Source organism: Glossina fuscipes, unplaced genomic scaffold (assembly GCF_014805625.2).
Source record: "Glossina fuscipes isolate IAEA_lab_2018 unplaced genomic scaffold, Yale_Gfus_2 128, whole genome shotgun sequence".
Taxonomy (NCBI): Eukaryota; Metazoa; Arthropoda; class Insecta; order Diptera; family Glossinidae; genus Glossina; species Glossina fuscipes.
This window is the reverse complement of record NW_023998471.1, coordinates 1,115,824-1,122,456: the sequence shown is the minus strand read 5'-3', so window position 1 is coordinate 1,122,456 and position 6,633 is coordinate 1,115,824. Positions and strand designations below refer to the sequence as shown.

The 6,633-nt window shown below is 33.9% G+C and overlaps 1 long non-coding RNA gene across 1 annotated transcript; it reads right to left on the bottom strand.

Moving 5' to 3' along the window:
• Positions 1-4,764: 4,764 nt before the first annotated feature.
• LOC119640868 lies at positions 4,765-6,313 on the bottom strand. The gene is made up of 4 exons (XR_005247753.1): positions 6,063-6,313; positions 5,273-5,987; positions 5,094-5,212; positions 4,765-5,023 (listed from the first exon to the last, which is right to left on the bottom strand). It is a non-coding gene; the product is annotated as an uncharacterized LOC119640868 (long non-coding RNA).
• Positions 6,314-6,633: the final 320 nt, after the last annotated feature.

Below are 6,633 nucleotides of genomic sequence, written 5' to 3'. Positions count from 1 at the left end.
ATATTCAATCTTCCTTAAAGTGAACAAGCCTTTTCCAGCGATTTTAACACTGTAATTAAAATGATTGCAATTTCTTAAAATCTCTTATATACTTATTTATCATCTTTGAGATTTAAAATGGCAGGGGTATCAAGAGAGAGACATGGAATGGCGGGCCTTATCTACCCGCCCATGTCATAGCTCAATTTGGTTTTTGATATTAGAGTCCACTACACATATTTTTTAATCTATTTATAGATGCACAGCAAAATGTGTTTCTCGCTTGCACAACCACCTTCAAAGTATGAAAGTGATCTTACTTTAACATTTCCTAAGTAATCCACAGAACACTTATTCTTAAACAATTTTTGATTGTTGGTCTATACGTCCATCTTCCCTAAAGGCTTAGTACATGGCCCATGCATAAAGTTCGACAAGGAAAATTTTCATCAGCCACCCTATAAAATGTCTCCTTCTTCGTGTGCAATTCAACAAATTAACAATTGAAGATTCGCTGTCCTGTGTAAAAAGATTCCATGAGAACGTAAAGTCCTTAATTGAACCTTTATGAAGTTATTTCATTAATTAACTTTTTTTTAGCTTACTTATATGCTAAAGTTGGTTGTGCTTTCCTCAACGGACAAGATAAAACTGTCCTATGAAATATATTGCATACGCAATAAAATTTTAAAGGGTTTCCCTGTTGAGTAATAGTGGAACTTCTCCTTCGGAAAGTTTTAGGCCACAGTTTATGTATATGTTTATCAAAGGTTGGCCTTAAATGAGTTCGATGATAAAAAAAAAAAAAAAAAAAAAACACGTCTAAAATACTGATCTACAAATGGTGCGGATCAACCAACTGACACTCCCACACATTGAATAAAATCTTTTTTTACTCTTGCTGCAGGGGTCAAAGATACGCCCGAAGATGAAAGCAACCTTTTATTTATTTTTAATTAGTTTTCCTGCCGAAACTCCAATTCGGGAGAGCGCTTGACTTAACAAAATCGGTTATTGTGCCGCCAATGAAGGTACATTAAAAAATGGCAAAGAACAAAAAAACAAAATTCATGGTGTATAAGTTTTGAGGAAACTATCGCTCATTAATTTAATCACTAGGCGGGTGTTCATCCTAAGCACGCAAGACTTTACTTCTATCAATACTTAAACAATAAATTTCACAAACGAATTGAAAAGTTAATGTGTATCTGTATTTATAGGCATTTATCTGATTTTTACTTTCATTAAGTATCCTTACAATAAACAACAAATTACTGTAATCAAGCAGTGGTTTATAGATTGAATTTAAATTGTTTTAATTTGGATAAAATCTGTTTACACACAAATACATTTATATGCGTTAAGTGTATAAAACGTAAATTTGCAATAAAACATGCAAGCACATAAACAGCAACAATAACAAGCATTATTTTATTAGCATTGTCAACCGTTTATACAAAATGATGTGAAAATAACTTCGTCGCCTTTTCAATGTGTTTTTGGGGAGAGCGGCCCCTTAGTCTTTATTTTTTAACATTATTTCTTCTTTTGCATGCTATTGCTGTTGCCAGCCCGACCATGCGAAATCGATGTTGGTTGGTTGCTGCCTTGTTTTGACTGCATTACAGCCACACAGACAGACAGACAGACAGACAGACAGGCATACTACAAACAACCATTCATTCATTCATTCATTCAAATACTTTAATGTGATGTTGCAAATGTATATATGTGTATGTGTGCGCGCGATTTTTATCTCTTTCGCATATTATTCTGTTTATTTTGATTGTTTACCATGATTTGTCCTTTTTCTACGGTTTATGTTTTGTCTACACGCACATGCAAACAAATATCAACAATGTCACGATTTTTCGTTTCTGTCTATTTGGCAAAAAGAAAAAGAAAACGAAAAAAGTCGGATTGTCATTTGTTATGACGAAGGTATTGTAAATGTAAAGAGAACCAGCCACATACGTAGAAAAGAATGCATGAATGAATGAATGAACGAACTAAGGAATCTGAATCTGCATGTAAGCTATGTGTTTTTAATGTTACCGTTGCTAATTTGATTAGAGCGTGTCACAGTAGCTACAACTGAGATTGTCCGTTGTGCCAAACATACAAACATTGTAAATTCATTTGTTCGCATCATTATAATGATTTCTTGAAATGTCAAAGAACTACGGGGAGTGGTTTATAGACATACAGGCACACACAACCACACATAAACAGAATCTTACAGAATAAATAGCTCGCTTGTATACGTACAATTTTCATGGACTGGGGGTTAAATAGCTATACGGTCTTTATGAACAATACACAGTGTCAGCATTATTGTGATAGTTCTTGTTGTCGTTTTCGTTGTCGTTTTCGTTGTTGTTTTTGTTGTTGTTTACATATAAAATTCATGTCGCGTGAAATGTTATGATTGTATCCTATACACACGCATCGAACTCAGGCATCAGTACGCGGCAACAGCAGCAGCAGTATAATGTAATAGCTTTCGCATGCATACAAATTGTCATTGGCGTGGATAATAATTATTAAATATGTTTGGGTTGTGCCTACCGATGGGTAAATGGTAAATGGTTTTTCCCTTCTGCCAGCAAACAGTAAACAATTGTTAATGTATTACACGAGAAATTATTGTGTAGAAAAAGAAAAAAAAAAAAAACGAAAAGAACAGATTGTCTCGTAAAAAGGAAATTTATGTTTTTAGCGATTTTCACGGTATTTTAATTTTACGGATTTTAAAATTAAGAGAACAGAGAAATAAATTGAAAAGTAATTGCTTATGAGAAATTTCAATTGTACAACAACAACGCACGCAATTTGATTTCAATTGAATAGAATTGAATGATAGGAATCATAAAATAATTGTAACAATTTCAAGCAAAACGGATTCAATGCGGTAATGCGTTATATGCTTGTGTTCTTGTCTAATACATTTCAGTTGCGGTTTTTCATTACAAAGGCATACAGAATATATATATATATATATATAATACCACAATTTTACAGTGGGATTAATTGTTGTAAATTTAACCAAATTGGAGAGAAATGGTTAAAGTTTTTGACATTTGATTAGAAAGTAAACGAAAAATATTAGATTTTCAGCAGTTAACTATGAACTGGAACGGTTAACCAAAAAAGATCGCGAAGGAAGTATAGAAAAATGATTGATTCTCATTAGTCATTAGGTTTATTAAGTTTTTGCGGATGTATACAACGAGCCAGAAGGACTTCAGATGAACCCACCTTTTATTATCTGATCTGAAGGTAAGCTTGTCTGCACGCTTGTCTATCTTGTTTTCTTTTCTTCAACTTACAGACCGCAATTTTTGAGATACTTCGATGAAGTTTGGTATACTGAAGTAGTTTTACCCAAAGGCGAATGCACCTTAGCATCTTATATTGATAAGGAGTTATATAAACTACTGTACTAAGCGAACTGATGCAGTGTACTTCGCGGTGGGTTAACACGAGTTAATAAGACAGTCGAAATGCGGTTTAATGTTCGTGATGGCTAGCTTTCTCTGGCCCTGAAAGATACTTTTGAGATTTAAAAGCAAATAGTAGGCAGATTTAGGATAGGAGCTGCAATCTGAATTTAAATTCATGTAATTTTGCCATTGTGGCCATCGACCTGGGACTGAGTGATTTTTGCCGAACTAATTTGGAAAACAGTTTTGTCATGTCCAATATTTCTGATATCTGTTGGATGTTAGCTAGTCACTTCATTTTTCGATTGTCGGGCTTAATTTTCAACATTTTTTTGACGTTTTCTATCGAACGACATCATCGACGTCCATACAACCTGAAGAGTGACACTTCCAATTATTATGGACTGCAATTCGTCCAGTCATTAATACAATTCTTAATACTACTTACCACAGCCTATTCTACTGTCTCAAGCCTCTAGCCTTTCAATGCTTAATGATTCTAGCGAATTCCCCTACCAATCGCGGTTCGGGGCACAATGCTGTGTCTGGAATTATGAAATATTCCCTAAACATCTAGTGTCCCTAACAGCGAATTACCGTGTACGTACCAAATTTGATAGGTGTGTTCCTTCACAGCGTTTTCTTCTTCTTCTTTTACGCTGTAGCTTAACAAAGTTCTTATATACACCTGCTCTTGTTTATCATTCACAAAATCGTATAAAAATATTGCAAACATCTTCTCTTCCGGTTTTTTTGTATAATTTTTTTAAAAATTTTCCTTTGAATCTGTTGTGTAGTGCGCTACGCTCTGAGATACTCTGTTACTCTATAGTAAGACAATTTGTTGTGAACTGCTCAATAAAAGATCACAAAATTAATTGGTGACCTATCAGTATGTGGTGGTTAAACAAATGATCGATATGACTTAACATTTTGACATGCGTCGCTTGCAGTTCGGTGCATTCTAAATATAAAATAGTCCCAGAAATTATTGACCGATGTGTTATGCTGCTTCCTCGTTCAAGCAATTGTACTAGAACTGATATTTTTGGGACTTTTTGGCCTTTTCCAGACAGGGTTTTCATGCATTTCGGGGAAAACGGATTTCCTTCGTCTTCACATTGAAGCTTTTACACACAATACATTGAATAGAAGAAGAAGAAGAGCATTTCCTTTGTCACAGAATTTTTTTACGCAATGCGATGAGTCATTTGTTGTTGATTTGCTAAATTATTGAAGAAGAAGACTGTCTTACAATTAAAAAACGTATATTTAATTTTTTGACAATAATTCGAAGGAAATGCCTTTGGACTATCAAATTTGTGTTTATATAATTTGATAATGGTAATAATTTGATAGGGATCTCTTCACAATTTCGGGATTTCCGCGGAACATGAAAGAAACGTGATGGTCCATAGATTTGCAAACAACTTTGGAATAGTCTGGTTAGTCCTAAACTGGAATGTGACTGTGTTGACGTCTTATTACAAGGTACATATGGAATCTGTAGAGTCTGTACATATGCAATTTTCATTGTTTGTAAACAACAGAGATTTGGCTGGGATCCACTCGCTTCTCGCTCTCTCTTCAACTTGAGGACTCTAAAAATCAGAAAGTTTCTGTTAGCAATTACATTCGTACATAGCTTTTAGAGAGGTTCTATAGACTCACCAATTTTGTTCAAAGATGTCAACAGTCATTATATGCCGCTTTCAGCGCGTAATTACCAGCCAATCCTTATTACGTCATTGTAGACCTGATTATGTGTTATTTAATCCGTTTTGGCGTATCTGTCAAAATTTCTGTGAATTATTCTCGCTCTTCTGTCCTTATGATCGGATTGTGTTTACCAAAAGAAAAGCTATTCCATAGAACGCATAGTCGATCAACTCTAAGTGCCGGGATGTATGTATAAACATGTCTAGGTACATATTTTATTGGCCTCCGTATGCATTGAACTTGGTTTACAACATAATAAGTAATTTAACATCCCTATCAATTTATCATTCTATAGCCGTATATAGTAAGTGGCAAATAATGACATTAATGAAATCTTATTTTATTGAATTCTTTGAGAAAAATCTATTCAAAGCATTCAGTCAATTTTTCCTGCTTCATAATTACTACGGAAAAAAAAGCTCTTCAATCAAGCATATTTTGAGTGAGTACTTTTTCGATGAAAATATTAAATTTTTTTTTTTTCATACTATAACTGCGTTAATGAAAGCCTGTCTTTCGTTTGTTTTACTTGATTTGTACGTACATATATGCACAAATTGAAGACTCTATCTATTTCCATGAGTAAAGAATTTATGCGGAAACTAAGATAAAAAAATTAATTTAATAGTTTGCCTTTCTAAATTTTTGTTTGGTAACCTTCTGGTCAGATTACTTTGCGTATTAACTTAATAATTTCATTCTACTGCGAATTCAAGCAGACAAACTACAAACTAATCTAATTTCTCCGTTTCAACTTCTTACAAAATGAAAATAAACGAAATATTATTTTTCCATTCAAGCGGCAAATATTTCGCTCCAAACAATTGATTAGGCCTGCCTTGCCATCTGTCATCGAAACATGAGAATATATTAATTTTGTTGTTCCGTTTGTAACTCAGACATCAGTTGATGTAGATTTACCATGCGGGAATATACGTCCGTAAGCAGCATTTGCTTGGCCGATCCATCTGTCCGTCATGCAACATTGGCAAGATCGCGGCAATTGAAAGCAATAAGTAAAAATTTGGCTAATAATTTACTAATTTGAGAAGAGTCGTGTATTGACCTCGAGCATCTAGCAGTTTTTGATTGTAAATGTACTGGATTCTCAAATCTGATTCCGACCGACTCAATGGTATGCTTTTAATTAAATAAAAAATTATTGCTGCTTTTATACATTCGCTTCCTAAGCTATCGCGTACTCAAGATTATATAATATATAGGTTATAAGTGATATTTCATATATTAATCGCACGTTGAATTAAAACGATGTCAGGGGTACCGTACAATACAGTTTTAATTCCCATAATTGTGAAAATGTGAAAAGGAAAACCATGGGAGAAACTGAAGCGTGACAGAGTAAAAAACAAAGAAGTAACAAAAAAAATATTATATTCAGGTGTGGCCGAACCTTCCATACCAATCACCTTCGTTTAAATAAAAACCTTTTAAAAAGAATAAAATTGTTCGCGTCCCTAGAATATCGAATAGT